Below are 23,717 nucleotides of genomic sequence, written 5' to 3' on the forward strand. Positions count from 1 at the left end.
TTAAATCTGGGAAGTGGTCTACTTTCTCCATAGATTGCCATGAGGTGGATGTCAAAATACCTATTGGAAGATGAGCAAACAAATTTTCTTGTGTCCTCTCACACTTCCACTTAAAAGTTAGTACTACATACACAATGAATTCAATGTAAATGAGAGTTTTGTTTAATGCCCCATGGGTTTACTGCAAAAGCTTATTAACTGCCTTTCAGCACATTCTAAGAAAATTTAATTTTCAGTTTCTTTACTAATCCACAAATAACTGTGTCACCATAGGAATTGTTGTACTGTTGTAGTTAACTAATTACGATGTCTAGAAATGCTTAATGCATAACTGTGATTTTAATAGATTTTTATATTTTAGTAATTATCATAAAATACAAATATTGTGGCACTTGTATGGTTTTGGCAGGTGTCATTAAAATTATTTATCAATTTAGGCAAAGTTACACTTTATATAAACTCACCATTAAATAATTGGAATCACTATAACCAATCTTTTTATTAGATCACTAAATAATTATAAAACCCTGAAGAAATTTTTTTTTCTCCACATTTTATAAATCTGTGTCGCATCTGCCGCAGCTTAGCATAACGAATTCAGAAACTGTGCCGGTTGCCGCAAAGAAGCAGGAACAGACTTCTGCTAAGAGTGATGTTCCTCAGGAATGTTTCCCTTTTGCATAACTGCATGAGGCATTTCTTTTTCTTTCCTCGTATTGGCAGGATCTTAGGATGAAGACCATGTAAGCCAATATTCGTCACATTTAAATGATGTCCTTTACCAAACGTATTCCTTGCACTCAGTTGCACTAGGCGTGCTGTCCACTTCCATGAAGGTGTTTAATGATTTTTAGATTTGCTGCTTGAATCAAGTACTGGGACAGTGAAGCTTCTGCTACAGTGGGCATTTAGCTACTGTTGCACACTAATCAAAGTAATTAACAGTAAAACTGATTCCACGTTATTCAGGTAATTTGATATTATTAAATGTCAAACCTGCATTGTTTCCAGCTGTTGAGAACACGAGACAGATTTACTGCTATCTGCTATTATCATATCTTCGATATATTTCAAATAACGCACAATAATATTTATCTCACACCGTTTAGGTAATGAAATATTGTTGCACACCAACTTTAGATCACTTTTCTGGTAGCTAGGCTAAGAAACACAAGCTTCCCATAGTCTACTGTCAATTTCTGAAACACTGTGTATCTTTCTCTGCTGAAATCAATTAGGTGCACTTGCTGGGTTATTGTTGTTCAAATAATTACATCAAACCTGTCGGCAAAGTGCAGGAAGAGTCGTTCTAGTGGATCTAAATTAGTTCTGCTGTATAGAATAATGAACTCTGCACTTAACAGATTTCTTCCATGTCTGTTTAACTTCTTAGAATGAGTACTGCACTAACTGATTCCTCCAGACAAAAGCTATCCATATTCTGATAATGTATAAATAACCTAAAAATGACCAAAGCTACGTTGAACAGATTTTTTCAGTAAAAGCCCATGTACCCGTTCTTGCCATAAACAGAGAGAGCCCATTCTACCTCCTCCCACTCCCGTCCCCTCACCCTTACCCCTCGATGACGTTACTCCTGGTACACTGTTAGAAAATTGGGTAACCACTTTCCTTAGGAGACTTCGAATTGGAAACATGCGTGTCTAAACAATTTATGCCTACACACATGCGTTACGTGAGGGATGCAGCCAGGTGCAACAGTCAATATGGGTGACATAGATGCAATTAGTATCAGATAAGTCTTCTGTCGTAACCTTTGGAACCTATTTTCCTGTCCATCACTAACTGATTTACTTTCGACTAATTGTTCCACATATTCATATCTCCAGATGTGTCTGGACGCGGTTGGCCAGCTTGTGGTTCCTGGCGTTTCTGTGCAGTCGAGACGGAAATTTATACGAGTAATGGAGAATGTAGGAGGGGAGTGATTCGATACGAAGGTGATTCGATATGCGAGTGTCATGATTTCATGTACTGATGTAGTTCGTGGGAAAGGAAGGCATTCCGACACCACAAGAAGAAGTCCTGTGAACTTCCAGTCAATTGTTTCTCGGAATATGGCTTCGTATACCTAAGCCTCAGCTCATCCAGTTGGACACAGTGAACATCCCTCCATCAGAAACGACTGCTGCAATGCGAAACCACCACTAAGGACGTGCGTAAATGAGACCTGGGTATTGCAGAAGGAAATTTCTCGACACCAAAAGCACAGGGCAGTCAAACATGGTGATTTCGACCGCAACGTATTTCTCTGAGAATTTGATTGAGAGCAAATTGGTCTCAAATACACTTAATGAAAACCATAACTATGTAGTGCCACACTCCAATGGACAGAGACTGTGCAGCATACGAACCAATGACAACCATGTGAAAAACGAGCAAGGCAGCAGAAAATTTACTACGCGATTGCAGTTCAGTTGCAGTCTTAGAGACAGTTTAGTTGGACCACTTGAAGAGTGCCGATTTTGCAGTTCTGTGGGAGTCATAACGACTTACTAGCCGCTGCTACTACGAGGTGGTAGCTTTGTCAGTGACGGCCGTTGCCCACTGCCACTATCCATGCAGCACCTCCCCCCCTCCCCCCCCCCCCCCAGAATCCGTTGCTGACGGTGTCGTGGGTTATCACGATGATCTCAGATCCACTAAACCTAGAACTAGACGAGGACGTGATACACATGATGCACATGTAGTGTCACGCTTACCCTGGCTTAACCAGCCAGAAGCGGGCTGCACAGAAGGCCAAGAACGTGGTAACTCCCTTTAGTTTCCAAGCCTCGCCCCACTGTAGATCAGGGCTTGAAGTCAACCATGGATCCAGTGGGAGGATAAGCACTGTACAAACAACACATGCAAACAAGATATTACTATTCTTCTTCTTCTTCTTCTGGTTTTACAGCTTCATTGGACTTCATTTCCTCGTTATCTTCGTCAATGGATTTTCTTTCCAAACTGGGCAGTATATTTTCGTTCGTTCTGGTCTTTCTTGTCGTTCCTCATGTGCAAATACGCTTTTTATTGTTTGTCATTTGTCTATTTTTGTTTAAATCTTAATTTTATGTTTTTAAATTTTTTTTTTAAATTTTGTTTTGCTTTACAAATTGCCCAGGATTAATTCTTGCTCTTTCATATCCTCCCTGATTTTGTTTATCCAAGCTACATATTGATACATTTTCCAAAGTTTCTCTATAATTTTCTTTATAAAAAAAATGGCTCTGAGCACTATGGGACTTAACGCCTTAGGTCATCAGTCCCCTAGATCTTAGAACTACTTAAACCTAACTAACCTAAGGACATCACACACATCCATGCCCGAGGCAGGATTCGAACCTGCGACCGCAGCGGTCGCGCGGTTCCAGACTGAAGCACCTAGAACCGCTCGGCCACAGCGGCCGGCAATTTTCTTTATAATTTCGATTCTCATGTTCTCATAGTGTAACCAGAAAAGAGATCCTTTTCTTTTAGTATCTATAATAGGATCCAATTCGCTGTACACTACTTCATTTGGCACTAAACGCCATTGTCCATCTTTCTGATACTTCTTACTTACGCGTGCTCTAGCTATTCTTCTCTCTGATTTTGGAATCTTATCGAATCTGTTTTTCGGGTTGACTTTGAAAAGAGTTTCAGTTCTGTATGTGACCTCTGTTTGAACCACCATCCTATAATCGTTAATTTATATTTGATTAATAGACATATTTTATCGTATGTTGACCATCTTAATTTTTGAACCTTTATCATTTTGTTAGCTCTTACATTCCAAGCATGTTTCTCATTCAAGTTGTATGTTAAAAGTCCTCCTAGTTATTTACTTTGTTTCACTATTTTTACTTTCCTGTTATTTGGGATTAAGTGGATCTGCTGCTATATTTTGTGCTATATTTTGTACACTTGTTGTTTGATTTTTGACTTCTTAAGCATTATTAACTAGTAACGTTAAGACATCTGTGAATCCCAAGCAGTGTAAGTCGATTTGATATTTCTTCAGTTCCTATGTTTTTAAAATATTTCTTGTACCATTCCTTCATGATGTATTCGAGTGCACAGTTGAAAAGTAACGATGATTAACCCTCTTTCAGTCGTAAATGGCTTAGACATTTTTCCTCTGAACTTTACTTTAAATATGGTGTGCTAGTTTTAAGTTTATAATTTGTATTAATTTGGGAGGGAGACTAAAAGTCATTATTATCTTCGTCATTGAAGATCCGTTGATACGATCATATGTTTTTTACAAATCTACAAACGTTATGGCTTGTTGTTTCTGTTTTATTTTGTAGTAATACATTACCAATTTCAAGTGATTATCTGTTCTGGGCAGCTTCTCCAGTGTCTAAATCGTCCTTGATATTCTTCTAATTCCAGTTCAAGTTGATCTTTACAACTGTTCTATAGAACTCTCGACATGAATTTGCGTGTGATATCCAAAAGGGAAATTCCTCTACAATTTTCTGGATTAAATTTCTCTCCTTTTTGTGTAATGGATAGATTACAGCTGTGGTCCTATGTTCTGGTAATTTTTCTTCGTTCCAGATTTTGATTATGCATTGAATAATGATATCTTCACTGGTTCCGCTGCATTTATATACAAAGTTACGCAAATATTTGATCTTCTTCACTTGCTTTGTAGTTTTTTAGCTCTTTCAAAGCTTTCCAGACTTCATGAATTGCCAGTGGATTAATCTTTCTACTGGTGTTTCAATGCGGGTATCTGCTTTTATCTGTACCAGTTTCAGAATTTAGTAATTTTTTAAATATTTCTCCTAAAATTTCTGTAGTTTTTCCATTATGGACCATCTTATTATTTTTTGCTTTGGTATTAATGTTGGAGGATCATATCTTTGTAGTTGTCTGCTAAATATTTTGTAGTATTCCCTGAGTTTGGTTTCTCGCTATTTGTTTGTATCATTGGAAGTATATCTTTTTGATATTGGCATTTGAATTTTCTTATTATTTTTGGGTTTTCTTGCTTTGTTCTGTGAATAAAATTGTGAGTCTTTTGTTGTACGACTCTGATACCTTAACCAGGCTTAGTGTCTGTCTATAGCTGTTTTCGCACTCTCACCGTTCCACCATCGAAGTTTTTTCCTTTGATTTACTGGGGCTATCTGTTCAGTTATTTGTTTCAATTAGGCATATATTTCTTCAAGATCACCTGTTACTTTTATAGTCCTTGTTTTTTTTTCGTAACCCTTATTGCTTATCAGCTTATGAGGGTCATAGGCTCTCTTGCTTTTAGAGTGAGATGTTTTTGTCAATAAGATGAATTTAATTTTTATTGATATCATGTAAGGATCTGATCCAGTGTCTGTCCGTCTAAAACCTTTCACATTGTAGATTTCCATTTGGTAATTTTTATCCAATCAGACACTATCCAGTTGCCATTTTCCTTTTTCTGGTCCGGCTGTTTCCAGGTTTTGAGCTTATTTGGTCTTTTCTTGAAGTATGTTGACTCCGAGATCATGTGATGATTTGTGTAGAAATCGACCAGTCTCATCCTATTCCTGTTCGTCCTTTTCTGAGACGGCCATTTCTCTGTTGTGTCTCTATATTTCTTCTTCCTTCCTATCTGGGCATTAAGATTTCAAATTAATATTTTGGTGTGATTTTTGCTTATGTCTATTGTTGTCCGACCTAAACGCTCCCAAAATTCATGCACATCTTCTCCGTATCCTTTCTTGTTATTTTTATCATTAGTTGCGTCATGGCAATTATTATTTCGTATGTTTTATGTGGCGTCACTACCAGACACCACACTTGCTAGGTGGTAGCCTTTAAATCGGCCGCGGTCCGTTAGTATACGTCGGACCTGCGTGTCGCCACTATCAGTGATTGCAGACCGAGCGCCGCCACACGGCAGGTCTAGTCTAGACTGACTCCCTAGCACTCGCCTCAGTTGTACAGCCGACTTTGCTAGCGATGGTTCACTGTCTTCATACGCTCTCATTTGCAGAGACGACAGTTTAGCATAGCCTTCAGCTACGTCATTTGCTACGACCTAGCAAGGCGCCATATTCAGCTATTATAATTACTATCTTCAAGAATATATTCTGAACAGATAATTTTATTTGCAGGTTTTATAGTTAGGGCTGGTAGCCTGGGAGATTGTGATTCAAATTCTGTTACGGATTCCGTTAATTTGGAGACTGACCATAAATCCCGTTCCGAATTGTGGACACTGCTTCATTACTCTTTTTCTGATATTCCGCTATAAATTCTATACCTGTGTGATGCTATTAGTTCCTGATCAATGTTTCTCATTTCTTGGAGTCTAGTTATTAGAGTCTCTTTACGATCCATTTCGTCTGGTCAGAAATATTAGTTTCCCTGGTGCTATGATAGACTTTGTGTTTTGTGTGGCTGTGTAGTTTATCTGTCCTATCTTGAGTCTGAGTTTTGATCTTCTGTCAGTACCGATTATTTTCAGATGCTCTAACTCATCTAAGTTACCTTTCAAGTGACTGCCCACCGTATCCGAGTGCAGTCTTCCTTGATAATTCCCAAGTGGTAGATTTTCCCTTAAAAGATTTCCTTCCATGTTTGACTTTCAAGGCTACTCAACCTTGTATGGAGCAAGCTCCGAGTTACAACTACGGTTGTTAACTGGAGAGGCCTTTCTTTGTGTTTGATCCGCGGTGGCTAGTTTATTTCTCTCAAATCCGCCTGCCAGTCGGTGACGAACCCCTACCCGTCACCTGGGACGAGCCACGTTGGAATCACCTCTCCATCGTCTACGACAGCTCAGTAGGTTCGTGGGGTATTATGATTATACTAAAACATTTTATATATTTTGTTATTATGAGTATTAAACTCATAGGTATTTGCGGCACGTTGAATGCGGGGATGACGGCAAATTATATTTGGCGGCAGTTTTAGGAGGGGTGGGGGGGAAATACAGTGAAAAACTGACCCGCTTCCCCACCACCACCACCACCACCACCACCCTAGAACTGAACCATGAATTCGCGCCTCTCATAATATCATACGTGCCTCTGATTGCCCTGGTAAAACGCCGTAGACGACTCTTGCTTTATGATCAACCTGTTAATCATGGGATTTTGTCATAGTGTTTGTACTAACTTCAGCGGTTCAGGTCACATTCTACCAAGGTTACTTTTTCACTGCCAGATGATTTTCATACCAATTCCCATCACAGCGCTTTCATGTTTTCAGAATTACTTTGAATTATTTGACCTCGTTAGCCTCTTTTTATTTTTGGGATTATCAGTGTTCCTATATCATGTCTTTAACGTGGACCGCCACGAATCCCCTCCTGTGCCAATGTCTTCATTTCGGAGTTGCACTTCCATCCTACTTTCTCAGTTATTTGCTGGATATAGCTACGGTTTTTACTCTCTGCATCTCTGTTAGGTACTCTGGAACTTATACCTCTATGTCGTAACACATGTTCTATCATCCTCTCCCTTCTGTTAATGTTTTCCACACGGTGTTCTGCTTGCGTAGTAGAATCCTCTCATTTACTACCAATTCACATAATTTTCAACAGCCTCCTATAACATTACATTGAAAAGCCGCCATTTTCTTATTTTTCTTAGTCCATGATCCCATAGCCCTTATGTTTCACCTCATAATCTCCATTTAATTAAAATGTTGGGTCAAGGCATTACAACTTTTCTCCATTTTTTTTTCTCCGGTACTTGATTATCCAAACGCCAAAGTGCCTTTGGTCACATATTGTTTCCCGAAGTGTCCACGTTTTTGGACATTTTGTCAGTTTTACATCTCACTTGAAATTCCTGTGGGAAGTTCTGTGCAACTGCTTCTTGCGTTTCGATCTTATGCAATCCCATTCCATCACAAAAAGCTCTGTCCTCTTCATTGATTCTTCCCACACGACCATGCGAGGTGTTGCTTCGTGAGATATACTATAGGTCTTCGGTTTGGCATTACACATTTATGTAAAATGTCGACAAGACAAGGTGGTATAGCATATATACCACACATCGATTTCATACACATATGAAACATCTGCTGATGAGGTTGGAAGCCTCAAAACCGATAACGATAAAGTAAAACTAATGCCGTTTAGCTGCAGTTGATGCAATGTGTCTTTCCCCTAGTTGTCGGTACGACTGCGCTCTCTATAGCCGTATAAACGACGGGCTACAATAATAATAGTGAAGTTTCATTCAATGTCAGTCCGTCAACACTTCCCTAATTGTCGCTCCTAGTTAGATTTACTTCCAGAAGGTCACGCTCGTACGGCTGTTTTCATCATGTTTTATCCGCCTCTTAACGACCTCTGAGTGTATTACTTTCGGTTTCTGATGTAAGTTCTTTAGCGTGTGCCTTAGTCACGCCACTGAATTCGTAGCCATTTCATCAAAGCCAATTTCTTTCTCTGGTGTTGATAGCCCACTTATGTTGTTTGGGGTATTTCCAAGACTGCTCATCCCGTGACGTCACGTAATTTCCTGTTTCAGTGGATTGCATGACTCTTAGCGCTCAGCCTGCCAGTTCTGAAAGTCCATCTCCTTCGTATAAGAAATAGTACACTACCTCCATTACAGGTTTCACTCCTCTATCCCGTACAGAAATCGCACGCGACACTTACCACCGAAATTATGACCGACAAGTAAAAAATCGAAATTAATCTGACGTTTATATGATTAGATTCTAACTTCTGCTGCCACTACTACTACTGCTACTACTACTACATTACACTACACTGCACACACATACACACACACACAAGTAATCTAGAGTTTCAATTTACATTTTTACATTTTGAAGCAGTCATTAACTTAACTTACACATCCACTCGCAACATTTACCATCGTTCCCCTTGACTTCTCCTACCACATATGGAATAAACAGCAACCAGTTTCATAAAAGAAATTTAATTGCTCAACTGTTTTCGGGAACTAGTGCCCTTCTTCAGAAGGTTGAACAGAAAGGTATACCACAAATATGTAGACGTCAGATAACAATATTAAAATTAAGGACGAAAAGTTTAAAAATTAAAGATAAACAATGGTACATTCTTATACGTATCTCATTATTGGTGAGTTTCGGCAACAATATGCATACAGCAAAATGCCGTGGTCCTAGAAAAAATACAATACAACTATAGTTGTTGAGGATGGATAAAATACACCCAACATTTTAAACAAGTTGCTCTGTCTAATCGAATGAATCTTCCTAGAACGCTGATGGTTAATTACTTCGTATTTCATCAACGGAGTAGCTCTGCTTCTTCTGCGCCTACACATTCGGCTCCCTTCGTATAATGAATTCTGATCATCACACCCTGACAACCAAGTTGTGAGGGAAAATTTATAAGGGTTTTATTTATGTTATCCATATATCTGCTGCTAATGGGAACTATATCGGGGAAGAGAAATGTTATCCTGTAATGTAGGTAAACATTAGAATATACTGTCGCCATTGGACCATACCCATACCCATAATAAGAACAACCTGATCCGCAATTGATATAACCATTCATTTCATATAAGGCACAAATCGCGACCGTATGGACTCTAAAACTAAGAAACCTTAAATAAATTATGCGTCATGATGCTCGAGCCGGCCGGAGTAGCCGAGCGGTTCTAGGCGCTACAGTCTGGAACCGCGCGACAGCTGCGGTCACAGGTTCGAAAACTACCTCGGGCATGGATGTGTGTGATGTCCTTAGGTTAGTTAGGTTTAAGTAGTTCTAAGTTCTAGGGGGCTGATGACCTCAGAAGTTAAGTCTCATAGTGCTCAGAGCCATTTGAACCATGATGCTCGACCTGGTCAGATTTAGACCGAGGTGACAAAAGTCTTGGGATAGTCACATGCACGTATACTGATAGCAGTAGTATCGCGTACAAAAGGTATAAAAGGGCAGTGCGTTAGCAAAGATGTCATTTGTGCTCAGGTGATTCATGAGAAACGGTTTCCGACGTGATTCTGACCGCACGACGGGAATTAATAAACTTCGAACGCGAAATGGTAGTTGGAAGTAGAAGCATGGAACATTCCACTTCGAAAATCGTTAGGAACTTCAATATTCCGAGATCAACAGTGTCAAAAGTGAACCGATAATACCAAATTTCATGCATTACCTCTCATCACGGAAAACGCAATGGCCGACGGCCTTCACTTAACGACCGAGAGCAGCGGCGTTTGCGTAGGGCTGTCAGCCTAAGAGACAAGCACACTGGGTGAAATAACCACAGAAATCGATGCGGGTCGTACGTTGAAACCGGTTAGGATAGTGTGGCGAAGTTTGGCGTTAATGGGCTATGGCTGCAGACGACCGAGGCGAGTGGCTTTACTAACACCACGACATCGCCTATAGCGCCTCTCCTGGGTCTGTGACCGTTTTGTTTGGACTCTAGAGGAATGAAAAATAGTGGCCTGGTTAGCCGAGTCCCGATTTCAGTTGGTAAGAGCTGATGGTATAGTTCGAGTGTGTCGCAAACCCCTAGAAGCCATGGACCCAAGTTGTCAACAAGGCACTATGCAAGCTAATGGTGGCTCCATAATGGCGTGAACTGTCTTTAAATGGAACGAACTGGGTCCTCTGGTCATAATGAACAATGGAGACCATTTCCATCCATTTATGGGCTTCATGTTCTCAAACAACGATGTATTTGTAATTCTTGTGGATGACAATATGCCATTTCACCGGGCCATAATTGTTCGTGATTTGTTTTAAGATCGTTCTGGATAGTTCGAGCGAATGATTTGGCAGCCCAAATCGCCCGACGTGAATCCCATCGAACATTTATAGGACATATGGAGTGGTCCGTTCATGCACAAAATCTTGCACCGGCAACACTGCCGCAAATGTGGACGGTTATCGAGGATTCGTGGCTCAATATTATGCAGGGGACTTCCAATCACTTGTTGCGTCCAAGTCACCCCGAGCTGCTGCATTACGCAGGGAAATAGGACGACCATCGCGATATTAGGAGGTTCCCATGACTTTTGCCACCTCAGTGCATATACCGTTGAAAGTACGTGCTAACTTTTTGGAGCCATACAAGCAAGAGGCAGAAACCGTGAATCGAAAAGTCTTTCCTCTTGGACAGCAAAAAGGCGCTTAAAATTGGTCAGTCAGCGAGCACTATTCCAAACTTGGTCTTTTCTCAAATTTATTTCATAAACAAGCTGATTGTCTTCTTGTACTGGCAGTCAAAGAATGCGAGAGTCGTATTTTCGTCAATCGCGATGTAATTTCATTTGTGTACTTTTAATGGAGTTCCAATGTCTGCACCGAGTGAAGTGGCGCAGTGGCTAGCACACTGGACTCGCATTCGCGAGGACGGCGGTTCAATCCCGCGTCTGGCCATCCTGATTTAGGTTTTCCGTGATTTCCCTAAAGCGCTCTAGGCAAATGCCGGAATGGTTCCTTTGAAAGGGCACGGCCGACTTCCTCCCCCGTCCTTCCCTAATCCGAAGAGACCGATCACCTCGCTGTCTGGTCTTCTCCCCGAAACAACCTAACCTCCAATGTCTGCAGACTTCTAACTAGAAGCAGATCATCAATAACCGTTGTACTGAAACAAGGAGAGAACTTGACACCTACGGAAAGAGTGCTCTATTCTTTTTCTGTAGAAGTAAATTTCTTGGCTGTTGCGGTTACCAACCTCTTCAGGACTGCTCTGTAGTCCTCGATACAAACTGTTACTTGAGGCAACTAAACACATCTCATCCGGCATTATTACACACTGCTCGCCATTAGAGACATACAAGACATAAGCAATCATGATGGACTTACATAGTATCTTTCACAGCACGAGTAACAAAATAAGGCGTTTGCATTTCCTGGACGGAAATTAGCATAAAGGCACTCACTGTCTTGTTGTGGTATTGCACTGTTAGCACTTTTTACAACCTCTGTTCTTCCTAATTACCTCAAAAAGTGTCTTTGTCATTGCTTTCGTTAGGATATGTAGTTCCTGCAGTATCGTTCTTTTCAGATCACATGCGGCCTCAGATTGCCTTCCACTGATTCAAACCACTTCTTGGTTGTACCAGAACCATGCACAGATGCATTATCTTGTTGAGATGTTAGAGTTACTTCGCCGAGATTCTTATACATTCCAATCAATTCCGTCTCTAGCGGCTCAATGAGCACGTCAGAGTTCAGTCAAGCAATGGGTGACTTACCTCTAGCGCACAGAGCTGCCCAAATCATAACACTTCCACCACCAAAATTTCTGCTCGTTCTTACCTGCTGCTTTGTTCTCAGATCATGCTGATCATATTGACATGCATCCAGCCCATCTAAATTAAGCTTCTTCTCATGACTGAAACTTTATCCCATCCTGAAATACATATGTTTTTCAGCACAATCCAATCTAGCTTTTCTATGTTTGGGTGCTAGAACGGGTTTTCGCAGTCGTTTCTTGAACGCAAGATGTTTGACGTATGACAAAATTTGCCATACATGTCTGGCATTTACTGACACATGAAAATCAGCAACAAGTTCAGAAGAATAATGTTTTGTGGCCATTCCTTTGTGCAAGAATAATTCTTTCTATGCGTCACACAATTTTCTATTTTGCCCGTATTTTCCGTTCTGTCCATATCGTGCGCCCAATCTAACGAAATTATCAATCATTCTATTTGAATAGTTTAACTTCCTGTTAATTTGACGATTAGAGAGTCCCATTTCCTCGCATGTACCGATTTTTGCTTTTTCATCAGATGATAACTGTTTTCGGAGTGAATTGTCACAGTCATTACTTATGTACACAGTACACATTGTTAGTAATGGTGTCTGTTCCCTATCGGCAGTAGAGGCACGTATGCACTCTCTAACGCCACACAGAGCCAACTGTCTTTTTACCGAATTCCAACCTCTACCACAAGACTCGTTGATGTTATATACTGTACTTCAAATGCTGTACCATTTGACTGGATTTGCCAGTATATTGGATTTTATAGTAGTGCATACACATTATGTACAACTATTCCAAAACCGACAATGTTAATTTCCTGCAAATATCAGTGCGTTTGTACTGATTTCGACTACTATACATGTTGAGATGTGTAAATGATTAGCGTTTCAGCACAAACAACGCACAAGTAACGCCATCTCCGTTCTCTATGTAATGAAAGATCGCGGAGCAGGTTGTTCATTTAGAATTCGCATTTGGAAGTTATTTATTTGAGAGAAGAATGAGTAGGAAGAAGGAACGTCCAACAGCAAGTGTCGGTAGTGGTAACGTTTTGGCCCTTCAGTACTGCCCTTTCATCTGTCTGCAACATTGCTACTCTCGTGGGCAGCGTCCTCACGATTATCATGCGAGTATATGAATTCAGAAGGGCTATAGTCAACACCACAAAGGAATTCAGCAGCCCCCACATGATTAGCGCCTGAGAGGACAATCATAATGTTCCCTTGGTGCTGCAGTATCGCACAAACCCGTCACCAACCTCGATTCAGCTAATGGGGTTGTTTGTCGCAAGACAAATGTCTTACGTCTAGAGCACCACAAACTGTCAGCACGACGACCATTGTTGCGGCTTCCTTTTACTTGGCAGCGGAGAGAGACGTGCAGCCAGCAGTGCGTGTAATGATACAAATATCATTACGATCACAAACAGTAAACTTCCAACCATATAAAATTTTTCCCGTAATAACATTGCATTCTAACAGCTGGCAACACTTAAGCACTTGTCTGCTCTCATGAGTACAGACGCTCGTCATAGAATACCCTAACTATACGCATATGCCAACTAGTGGGCGTAAAGAGAATTAATATTGTGAAGGACAGTAACGCGATGCCGCCTTATGGCTAAAGTTGCAGTTAATAATGCCGATGTTCATAAACCATATTTGTGAAATATCCTAATGAATATTGTTTGATTTATTTTGTTGAAAGTATTATGTTATTAAGAATATTGTAAAGTTTTGTATTTCTCATTTTAAGGAGACATACGTTAATATTAAGGAATATTCTGTAGGGACATCCTCACAGATATACTGCAGCGTTTTCAGAAACTGTAGTTCCAGACCAGAACAACATACAGAGCCCTATTTCAGAACGGCTGACATGAAGATATATTGTGCGTGCGTGTGTGTGTGTGTGTGTGTGTGTGTGTGTGTTCAAATGGCTCTGAGCACTATGGGACTTAAAATCTAAGGGCATCAGTCCCCTAGACTTAGAACTACTTAAACCTAACTAACCTAAGGACATTACACACATCCATGCCCGACGGAGGATTCGAACCTGCGACCGTAGCAGCAGCGCGGTTCCTGACTGAAGCGCCTACAACCGCTCGGCTCAAACGGTCGGCTGTGTTTGTGTGTGGGGTTGAGGGCTGTTAATTTAGCCAATTATCAGTGAGACCCTCGGAAGACAATGGTGGAATCTTACTACATTTCTACAAGAAGAGCAGCTAGACAAATACGTGGAATTATCTAAGAAAAAGGGGGCTCTGATTTATTACAGAATACATGCCAGATATGTTGTGGAGGCATGGTCTCTGCAAAACTTCAAGATGCATGGTATGTCAAGTACTTGGGAGACTGGATCTCAGGAAGCGAGAGCGAAACCTTGACCATAGACGCCAGGTGCACCAAGTTAGACAGGGCCTATCATTCTTGTGAGAACATCTGTACCTCCAAGTACCTGTCCAAGAACATAAAGCTGAAATAATACAACTCGGTATTAAAACCCTCTGCGCTCTGTGGCTCTGAGCACCTCTTGATGAATCGAAAGGGCACACTCAGCAAACTAGAACTTAAAGAGAGGAAGATCCTGAAGAGAATACTAGGACGCACGAGAGAGGAAGACGGTACCTACAGAACCAGGCACAATAACGACCTCTACAAACATCAAGAAGACACAGTAACATTTATGGGGAAAAGGCGACTGACCTTCTGTGGGCACATGACCCGCCTGAATCACTTCAGGCTCACCAACAGAATCCTGACAGTGATAAGTAGGGGAAAGGCGTCCAAAACCAAGTGGATCACATCTGTAAAATCTGACTTAGAGGAACTGCAGATCCCGTTAAAGACAACCGAGAACCGAACTCAATACCGGCAGGCCATCCTGCAGAGAGTCTTCTCAAAGCCTCTCACAAGCAAGAAGTGTACAGCCACCACCAGACCTAAGTGGACAGACGAGAGGAAGCAGGCTCACAGCCAGAAGATGAAGGCATACTGGGCCGAGAAAAAGCAGAAGATCCTAGCTGAGAGTTAAGACGAGCCCCGTGGTCCCTAGTAGTCCGAAATAATATTAAAAAAAAAAAAAAAACTTTTCTTAACATTACGGGCGGCACACACAAACAGTAACTTCTGCGAAATCTACGCGATCCAGGGCATTGTGCAATCCTTACGAGTTCACTTTCTACTATTGCTGGAAACGTACTTTTAATAGCGGCCTGACTGCGACGTCATCCGAAGCTGAGCGTAAGCCGGCGTTTGACTGACGCCGACCGTATGGTAGCTGACGGCGAAGTCGTCTACTGCCTCTCAGGTCGTATTTACATATGGGCGCAGGGGACGGCCAAAGGGAACATCTGCCATCGTCCGCTCTGTGACCAGGCAGCAGCCTCTAAATGGCCTCTTTCTCGGACATATATTATTTAATAAATCAGTTGTATATTAGTTTACAATCTTCGTAATTTTATATTACTGGAGTTAAATTGGTTTTAATCACAGAAAAAGGTTTTAGGTGGACTGCATGTAAACTATGCCAGCTAGAATTTTTAGGACGGAACTGACTGTAAAACATGAACTCTGAATTACGTATTTAACAAACCTTTTATTCATTGTTATTTACAACAAAGTCATGAAACTTGCTATATCTTCATTATTTAGTAAATGTAATCAAGCACAGTAATTAGAACCTTCTGTCATTAATATACATGGTACTTAATGAATTACATATAAGAACGTTTTTGTTCCAAACTTAGTTTTTAGTAAATAGCTCGAAAACTACTAGAGGGAGCTTACTGGCATCACATAGTTAAGGTTTTTATGTCAAACTGATGCTTCATACCAATTCTCAGCTTTCGGTGTCTAATATTTAGCACCTTCATTTTTTCGTAAAAACAGCGATTTTGACTAAATTATTGCAACAATGAAGTTTAGATTTGTAACATTTAATTTTTATATACATATGCATATTACGAACATTTTGTTTGGTTTTCTAGTTTTATTATTTAGCGCCACCTATTGTTTATTTAAAATTATATAGTGAGGGAAAAATATTCATCTGACCACTTTGAGATCTAACAATTTTAACATTAATATACTGAAGCACATATCGACAAATCTGGAAAAGCTACTTTAATTTTTCATTTCAGTCTTAGATAATGGCGCAATTCTTTGTATGCTACGCACAGGCGCGTTATGGTGACGTGGAGCTAGTAGCAGTGAACTGGGTGTAGCTCCCAGCACACTCGCTCGTCTCTGTATGTCTCAAATGATACAGAGCTTGTCTCGACTCAGAGTGTGATAGGAATGCTGTACTGATTTAACTGAAGAAGTTCCAATGGAGTGGGTACAGATCATAATTGAAATTCTGTTATATTGTGGTGGTCAGAGAAGGTATGATCCAAAATTGGGAGTCATTTCGGGACAAGAAATAATTGAGGAAATGTCCATTCCTAAAATAGACCCACCAGACAGTAGTCATGAAAAAAACGTTTTTATCAATTCAACATCGAGAAGAGTGTAATGGAGCTTGACTTACTTTGGTGGTGAGGACTTCACATTGACTTCAAGAGCAGCAGTCTGAAGAATACCCACTTCCTGTAAACGGTAAAATATGATTATAATAAAATACTTTAGAAAAATTTTATATGATTATTATTTCTTTCCTTTCTCAGACGTTATGTCTGGTTAAAAATGGAAAGTGACGCGGACCTTGATCAAGCGTAACTTCCTTTTAACTGTACAGTATATGTTACATTGCATTTAGGAACTTTTGGGTAATTGAACATGTATCAATAATTACAGATTTCTGTAGTTGTATATATACGTTTGGATGTAGCTGTATTGCATTGATGTACTGGTGGATATTGTGTGGTATGACTCCTGTAGTTGATAGTATAATTGGTATAATGTCATCTTTATCCTGATGCCACATGTCCTTGACTTTCTCAGCCAGTTGGATGTACTTTTCAATTTTTTCTCCTGCTTTCTTTTGTATATTTGTTGTATTGGGTATGGATATTTCGATTAGTTGTGTTAATTTCTTCTTTTTATTGGTGAGTATGATGTCATGTTTGTTATGTGGTGTTGTTTTATCTGTTATAATGGTTCTGTTCCAATATAATTTGTATTCATCATTCTGCAGTACATTTTGTGGTGCATACTTCTATGTGGGAATGTGTTGTTTTATTAATTTATGTTGTATGGCAAGTTGTTGATGTATTATTTTTGCTACATTGTCATGTCTTCTGGGGTATTCTGTATTTGCTAGTATTGTACATCCGCTTGTGATGTGATCTACTGTTTCTATTTGTTGTTTGCAGAGTCGGCATTTATCTGTTGTGGTATTGATCTTTAATAATGTGCTTGCTGTAATATCTGGTGTTTATTGTTTGATCCTGTATTGCAATCATGAATCCTCCCGTCTCACTGTATATATTGCCTTTTCTTAGCCATGTGTTGGATGCGTCTTGATCGATGCGTGACTGTGTTAGATGATACAGGTGCTTGCCATGAAGTGTTTTCTTTCTCCAATTTACTTTCTTCGTATCTGTTGATGTTATGTGATCTATAGGGTTGTAGAAGCGTTTATGAAATTTCAGTGGTGTAGCCGATGTATTTATATGAGTGATTGCTTTGTGTATTTTGCTAGTTTCTGCTCTTTCTAGAAAGAATTTTCTTAAATTGTCTACCTGTCCATAATGTAGGTTTTTTATTTCGATAAATCCGCTTCCTCCTTCCTTTCTGCTTAATGTGAATCTTTCTGTTGCTGAATGTATGTGATGTATTCTATATTTGTCGCATTGTGATCGTGTAAGTGTATTGAGTGCTTCTAGGTCTGTGTTACTCCATTTCACTACTCCAAATGAGTAGGTCAATAAAGGTATAGCATAAGTATTTATAGCTTTTGTCTTGTTTCTTGCTGTCAATTCTGTTTTCAGTATTTTTGTTAGTCTTTGTCTATATTTTTCTTTTAGTTCTTCTTTAATATTTGATTATCTATTCCTATTTTTTGTCTGTATCCTAGATATTTATAGGCATCTGTTTTTTCCATCGCTTCTATGCAGTCGCTGTGGTTATCCAATATGTAATCTTCTTGTTTAGTGTGTTTTGCCCTGACTATGCTATTTTTCTAACATTTCTCTGTTCCAAAAGCCATATTTATATCGTTGCTGAATACTTATATTATCTTTAGTAATTGGTTGAGTTGTTGATTTGTTGATGTCAATAGTTTTAGATCATCCATGTATAGCAAATGTGTGATTTTGTGTGGGTATGTTCCAGTAATATTGTATCCATAATTTGTATTATTTAGCATGTTGGATAGTGGGTTCAGAGCAAGGCAGAACTAGAAAGGACTTAATGAGTCTCCTTGGTATATTCTACGCTTAATCTGTATTGGCTGTGATGTGATATTATTTGAATTTGTTTGGATATTAAATGTGGTTTTCCAGTTTTTCATTACTGTGTTTAGGAACTGTATCAATTTAGGATCAACTTTGTATATTTCGAATATTTGTAGTAACCATGGGTGGAGTACACTATGAAAAGCCTTTTGGTAATCAATGTATGCATAGTGTAGCAATCTTTGTTTAGTTTTAGCTTGATATGTCACCTCTGCCCTTTACATCCTCGTGCTCCTCTGCAAAAGCCTTTTTGTTCTTCATTTATAATTTTGTTCTGTGTTGTATGTGTCATTAATTTCTGTGTAATGACTGAAGTTAATATCTTGTATATTGTTGGTAAGCATGTTATGGGGCGATATTTAGCTGGGTTTGCTGTGTCTGCTTGATCTTTAGGTTTCAGATAAGTTATTCCATGTGTAAGTGTATCAGCGAATGTGTATGGGTATGCAATGTAACTGTTAAATAGTTTAGTTAGATGTGAATGAGTTGAGGTGAACTTCTTTAGCCAGAAATTTGCTATTTTATCTTTTCCAGGGGTTTTCCAATTGTGAGTAGAATTAATTTCTCGGGTGACTTCATGTTGCAAAATTATCACTTCAGGCATTTGTGGTATCATCTTGTATGTGTCTGTTTCTGCTTGTATCCACCATTCTTGCCTGTTATGTTGTACTGGATTTGACCAAATGTTGCTCCAGAAGTGTTCCACGTCTGTTATTTGGTGGATTGTCTATTTTAATGTGTGTGTTGTCTATTGTCTGGTAAAATTTCTTTTGGTTTGTGTTGACTGTTTGGTTTTGTTTCCTTCTATTTTCACTTGTTTTGTATCTTCTAAGTCGTTTGGCCAATGCTTGTAATTTCTGTTTCTTTTCATCTAATTGCTCTATCGCTTCTTGTTGCGAGATTTTACCTAACCTTCTTCGTTTTTTGTCTGATATTTCATTTCTTATAAATTGTGTTAGCTGTCCGATGTCTTTTCTCAGTTTTTCTATTCTTATCTGTAGCCTGTGTTGCCATGCTGGTTTTGTGGGTTGCTTCTGTGTGTTGGTTGGTTCTGATCTCTGCCTAGTGTGTATATTTAGTGTAGTGAGTGCTCCTATATAAACCAGTAGTTGTAACTCTTCCATAGTTGTATTTTCATTTATTTTGTTGTGTATGATTGTGTTGATAGTTGTTATTATTGTTTCGACTTGTGTGTTATTTCGTGGTCTATGCAAGAATGGTCTAATGTCTGTATTTGTGTCTTTGTAGTCTATGTATGTCAGCTGAAATTTTTCTTCTATATCTAACATGTGTGTCACTTTGTGTTCTATTTGTGTTTGTTCTGGTGGCTGTCTTAAGATTTCGTTTTCCTCTGATTGTTTAATTGATGCATGTTGTTCTTTGTTCGTTTGCTCTGGGATGTTTGAGTCCATTACTGTATTTTCTTCTTCTTCTGATTGCACATTATTTTGTTCCAGTATTTGTTGTACTTGTTGTTTGATGTTTTCTAATTCTGACTGGGGTATCCTGTTATTTTTGATTATTACACGTATCTGATCAGCTAGTCGTTGTTCTGTTAAAAATTTTAATTCTGGGTATCTGGTAATAAATGTTGTGTATACTTGTGATCTGTATCCAATTGTGTTGGTTCCTAAGTTTGTTGCTTGGTAATAACAGAACATGAGGTGTCGGTTAACTTCATCTGACCATCTCATCCTCTGTCTTTGTTTTCCTTCTAGAGAGGTTGCAGGAAGCATATCCTGCAAAACACCTCTATTTGGATTTAAATCATTTTCCGTGTGGCTAGCAGTGTCGTTACCATTGTGGACGGGCATAGGGTTCAAGCTTCGTCCCTGACCATGACAGCGCTTGTCCGAGGCTGCATTAGCAAGCTCTAATCACACAAAAGGGGGGTTAGCCCTATTAATGGTTTGTTCTTTTCGTCGCCTTTTACGACTGGCAGAACATACCGGAGGCCTATTCTTTTCCCGGTCCTCCACGGGGTGATTATTATTATTATTATTATTATTATTATTATTAGTTGTCTTTACAGGACCTCTGGCGATATAGAAAGAAGAGTACGACGACCTTCGGGTTTTGAAAGAGTGTTGCAGACAAGAATGTAGAGGACTTTACACAAATCCTTTACACCAGGGTAAGAAGTACATGTTGAGACAATGTTATACTTTATCCCTATTCTCACTTTACCATGTGGTCAAAATAGCAAAGGGAAATTGTTTAACAAGCAGTATCTTTACGGTTTCAAACATTGTTTTTCACTAAAAAAAATTCGGATAGCACGTATTTTCTCGTGTAGCACATGTCATTATGCCAATAAAGCCACAGTTTAAATATTTAATGCATAAATTTATATTAAATTTAATTTATATAGTTGGTCCTTCCAAATGATTTTAGTATTCATTAATTTTATCCAAGAGTACCCATGAAAATCAGTTTCAAAGTTTTAAATTGCCCTCCTGAACAATTTGATGATGTGGACAAAGCACGTTCTTTCCTGTGCCCTTCATTCGTTTATGTATAATTTACCGTGTGTCAGTGTGCAAGTACTGTCGAATATAGAGAGCAATTAGTAGTTTTACTGCAGAACGTCTAGTGCACGCAATAGTTTGCCGCTTTTTGAGTGCTGTTGCTAAATGCGGTCATTACAGTAGTTAACATTCCTAATTAAGATATAACGAACAGGGATGTCGCATGCGGCAAAGGGACAGTTCTAGGCAAAGCAGTGGCACCACATCGTGTTTGCACATGAATCTCAGTTCTGGGTGCAGCATCGCAATGAATGTATCCATGTGTGGATGCTCAAATGGAAACCCACGTTTCCACACCGCACTCGTCATCATCGTATGGGCCCAGCACCTGGAATGGTAATATGAAATGGCATTGCTAATACAACATGATCACCTTTGCTTCACATAGCCAGTAATATGAACAGCAGGCATTACATTTCTGCTGTGTTAAGATTGATGCCTGTACCCTATCCTCTAGTGTTTCGTGTAGTTATCTTTCAACAACATTAAGTAAGAGAAGATGTGTCCTGCGCTGTCCTGACCTACATAGACACAGAGGGTTCCTTTGTGTCGAATCGTTTCAAGTATGGTCTCAGATCGTTCTTTTATTAATTGCGTCTTCGAGGGATAATAGTAAAACATCGACTCTTGGTAGACCGTTTAGCCGTTCTACTCCTGTACACAATATCTCCGGAAAATTTGTAATTTGTAGGTTCTGTCTTCCGCGGATCTGGGATATAAACTCTCCTTATATTTAATGAGCAATATTTAAGCCCAATATCAGGAAATTTGCGTAATCTAGATTAAACGTTTCTTCCGATGCTATGATTCCCAGAGATCAGCGGCTCTATCCAAAATCAGTAAAGAGTAAGAAGGCTCTCCTTGGTAAAGGGCGCCGCTATCAAAGTAATGCTTGTGCTTTTACGTAACGTCAGCTCATTTACAGAATATTCTCTCTTGAATTTCGTAATATTTTAGACTACTAAGACCTAATGTCTCATCATAATTTTCAGTCAAAATATTCTCACTTCACAAAATTGCCCTGTCAACACAGATTTTTAATGCAACGAAAGATAAACAGAAGATGCAAATTTCACTTTTTTTATTCACTCGATTACTAGTTTCGGGCCGAAACTAGTCAAAAAAAGTGAAAACTCGATTACTAGTTTCGGGTGAATAAAAAAAGTGAAATTTGCATCTTCTGTTTATCTTTCGTTGTACTGATAACAGAAGTTGCTGACCCCCAGCTATTCCAGCATGCTTGAAGTTCACAAATTTTTAGTCCTCATAAATAGTACTTTCCAAAGATACGACACGTCGTAGCAATTCCCTGTAATCAAAATGTCAATCAGTGTTCCAGTTTAAATCCTCTTGTCCAGTTGGACATTTTAAAACTTTCTTTAAAGTACGTACTTCGAAAATATAACTCACAACTCGGGTGTATACATTTCCACTAACGTATCCGTCACTATGTTTTATTTCAACTACAAATAGTTCAAATGGTTCTGAGCACTATGCGACTTAACTTCTGAGGTCATTAGTCGCCTAGAACTTAGAACTAATTAAACCTAACTAACCTAAGGACATCTTACACATCCATGCCCGAGGCAGTATTCGAACCTGCGACCGCAGCGGTCGCTCGGCTCCAGACTGTAGCGCCTAGAACCGCACGGCCACACAACTGCAGTTGTCTATATTGAAGACGACCGCTGTTACCAAACGTTCGCATTGACGAGCAGTGTTCGTGTTTGAGTACTAATATAGATTTTACATACAGAACACCTTTCATTTCTCTACCAAAAAACGTAATTTTATTTTTTAATAATAATAGGCACAGGCCACAGCGACGACGGCTTCTTCCCCCGTTGCGTGACAGTAGGATCGGCCACAATGACGTCCAGCTTCTTGAATTGCAACACCAGCATTGGGAACTTCGTCGCACTTGTGTCTGTTTCTTCGCGACTATGAACCAAATAAACACAAACAAAGCACACAGTCTTTTGTGACAGAAATTATCTTATCATATAAATTACAAGCATAGCTTACCAAACATCTTGGTGCATTTGTGAGTCAGAGCGTGCAATTCATCTGTAAAATATAAGACGGCGAGGTACGGCAACCGTCTGCAAGGAGACCGACAAAATCAGTTCGTACGGCGGCCAGATCAACGGTACACGACATCTTCCGCAAGAGGTTATGTCTTTATGCCCACCAGGTGCGGCTCCTTCAGGTATCAAATCCGAGATACAAATCTTAGTGCGAATAGTTTGTAGTTGATATACTGGCAAAGTCTGACCCAACAGTGTTTTTTGGGAAAAATTTGATAAGCGACTTTGACAAAGGGCCGATTATTATTATGCAAAGCCTATGAACGAGTGTCTCGGAAACGGCGAACCTGGTCGAACGTTCGCTTGATACTGTCCTGAGCATCTTCGGAAAGAAGTCGAAGGACAGCGAAGCTACCACTACGCGCTAAATGGTTGGATGTCCAAGACTCTTCACAGAACGTGGGCTCGGAGGCTTGTAAACTGGGATATATTGTCCGCAGCTCGTGGTCTTGCGGTAGCGTTCTCGCTTCCCGCGCACGGGAGCCCGGGTTCGATTCCCGGCGAGGTCAGGGATTTTCTCTGCCTCGTGATGACTGGATGTTGTGTGTTCTTC

The sequence above is a fragment of the Schistocerca piceifrons genome, chromosome 2 (genome assembly GCF_021461385.2).
Source record: "Schistocerca piceifrons isolate TAMUIC-IGC-003096 chromosome 2, iqSchPice1.1, whole genome shotgun sequence".
In the NCBI taxonomy this organism is placed as follows: Eukaryota; Metazoa; Arthropoda; class Insecta; order Orthoptera; family Acrididae; genus Schistocerca; species Schistocerca piceifrons.